Raw genomic sequence first — 2,716 nt, 5'->3', positions numbered from 1 at the left:
AATTAATTCAAAACCTAAGCCCTGGCCCTTAAAATGTAAAGATTAGACAAGATTTTTCTCATTTTTCACACATCAGGGTCAACCACTGAGGACTCTGGACATAAATTTATTTATGGGGAAAGAATTACCTATTTTCATTGAAGTCTAGAAAAAAGGAGGAACCTACCAAAGTCAGTTTGTTTTCAAACATTAACTATATCAAAATAACCAGAACAGCTTGTTAAACTATAGACCCCTAGGTCCTACCCTCAGGAGATTTTGTCGCAGGAAAGCCTGGCACTTCTCCTCCCTGGACTATTTTTTAATTTAGATTTTATTGTTTATGCTGTTACAGTTGTCGCTATAGTTCCCCCTTCCTTGCCTCCACCTAGACCTCACAGTCCCTCATGCAATCCCCACACCATTGTCCATGTCTGTGGATCATGCATATACATTCTTTGGCTACCATATAGCTTATGCTGTATTTACATGACTGTTCTGTAACAGCCAATTTGAATTTATTTATTTTTTTTTTAAAGATTTTATTTATTTATTTATTTCTAGAGAGGGAAGGGAGGGAGATAGAGATAGAGAGAGAGAGAGAGAGAGAGAGAGAGAGACATCAATGTGCGGTTGCTGGGGGTTATGGCCTGCAACCCAGGAATTACCCTGGCTGGGAATCGAACCTGGGACACTTTGGTTCCCAGCCCGCGCTCAATCCACTGAGCTATGCCAGCCAGGGCTTGAATTTATTTTTTATTTCATTATTTTATTGTTGTTCAATTACAATTGTCTACATTTTACTCCCTACTACTCCCCCCATCCCAGCCAATCCTTCTTCCTCCCTTGCTTCTACCCTCCCTTGGTTTTGTCCATGTGTTCTTTATAGTTGTTCCTGAAACTCTTTCCAATTTCCCCCATTATCCCCTCCACCTCCCCTCTGGTTACTGTCAGCTTCTTCTTAATTTCAGTGTCTCTGGTTATATTTTGTTTTGTTTGTTCATTTTGTTTAGGTTCCATTTAAAGGTGAGATCATATGGTATTTGACCCTCACTGCCTGGCTTATTTCACTTAGCATAATGCTTTCCAGTTCCATTCATGCCATTGCAAAGGGTAGGAGCTCCTTCTTTCTCTCTGCTGTGGAGTATTCCATTGTGTAAATGTACCCTTGTTTTCTGATCCATTCATTTACTGATGGGCACTTAGGTTGCTTCTAGCACTTGACTATTGTAAATTGTACTGTTATAAACATTGGGGCACATAGGTTCTTTTGGATTGGTGTTTCAGGGTTCTTCGGATATAATCCCAGCAGTGGAATTGCCAGATGACAAGTCAGTTCCATAAAAATATGGAATGCTTCACGAATTTTCATGTCATCCTTGCGCAAGGGCCATGCTAATCTCTGTATCATTCCAATTTTAGTATATGTGCTGCCAAAGTGAGCACCAATTTGTATTCCTTAATCCTTCATCTTTTTCTCGCATTCCCCCAAACCCCTCCATCTGGCACCCATAAACATGTCTCTGTATCTATGATTGTTTCTTTTCTGCTTGTTTATTTTGTTTTTTTTTTTTTAAATTCAATTATGATAGACAGGTATTCATTGCCATTTTATTGTTTATATTTTTAATCTTCTTACACAAGACCCTTTAACATTTCATATAATACTGGTTTGGTGGTGATTAACTCTTTTAGTTTTTTCTTGTATGGGAAGCTCTTTATCTGTCCTTTGATTCTAAATGATAGCTTTACTGGTAAAGTGATATTTCTTGTAGGATCATGCTTCTCATCCCAAATATTTCTTGCCAATCCCTTCTAGCCTGCAAAGTTTCTTTTGAGAAATCAGCTGACAGTCTACAGGAGATCCCTTGTAGGTAACTAACTGCTTTTTAAATTGCTGCTTTTAATATTCTCTCTTTGTCTTTAACGTTTGGCACTTTAATTATGTTGTGTCTTGCTGTGGGCCTTTTGGGGTTCCTCTGTTTGGGATTCTTTGCACTTCCTGGACTTGTATGTCTACATCCTTCACCAAGTTATGGAAATTTTTCTGTCGTTATTCTTTTTTTTTTTCAAATAGGTTTTCAATTTCATGCTCTCTTTTCTTACTGTCCTGATTGGGTCAGGGTTTTTTGTTATTGTTGTTTTGTTTGTTTTGTTTTGTTTCTGTTTCTTCCTATATTTCCAAATTACTGATTTTATTCTTGGCTTCATCCACTCTACTGTTGATTCTCTGCAAGCCATTATTCACTTCAGTTAGTGTCTCCCTCATTTCTTACTAGTTCTGTTCTTTTTTATAGTTTCCATGTCCTTTTTTAATTCTGGTGAGGTTTTCTCTGAATTCATGTACTCTTCTTCTGAGTTCATTGAACATCCTATAACTAGTGTTATGAACCTCTGCATCCAGTAGATTGCCTGTCTCCATTTTGTTTAGTTCTTTTTCTATAGTGTTGTTCTGTTCTTTTATTTGGGCCATGTTTCTCTGTCTCATCATTTTTGGAAGCCTCCCCATGTTTGTTTCTATGTATTAGGTAGAGCTGCTATGACTTCTGACTTAGTGGAGTGGCCCTATTTAGTAGGTGTTCTGGAGGATCCACTGACACAGCCTCCCCTATCTCAAGCTGGATACTTGAGGTTCACTCACTGTGTGGGCTGTGTACATCCTCCTATTTTTGTTGAGACTTGACTGCTGTTTTCAGTTCAATGGGAGGAATTTACCCAGTCCAATCATCTGCAAGGG

General features: G+C 38.3%; 1 non-coding gene across 1 annotated transcript; it reads right to left on the bottom strand.

Annotated features, from left to right (window-relative positions):
• Positions 1-1,321: 1,321 nt before the first annotated feature.
• On the bottom strand, positions 1,322-1,425 carry LOC114508314. Its single transcript, XR_003685543.1, has one exon. It is a non-coding gene; the product is annotated as a U6 spliceosomal RNA (small nuclear RNA).
• Between the last annotated feature and the right edge of the window lie 1,291 nt (positions 1,426-2,716).

This window comes from Phyllostomus discolor, chromosome 10 (genome assembly GCF_004126475.2).
Source record: "Phyllostomus discolor isolate MPI-MPIP mPhyDis1 chromosome 10, mPhyDis1.pri.v3, whole genome shotgun sequence".
In the NCBI taxonomy this organism is placed as follows: Eukaryota; Metazoa; Chordata; class Mammalia; order Chiroptera; family Phyllostomidae; genus Phyllostomus; species Phyllostomus discolor.
This window is presented reverse-complemented; position numbering and strand designations above follow the sequence as displayed.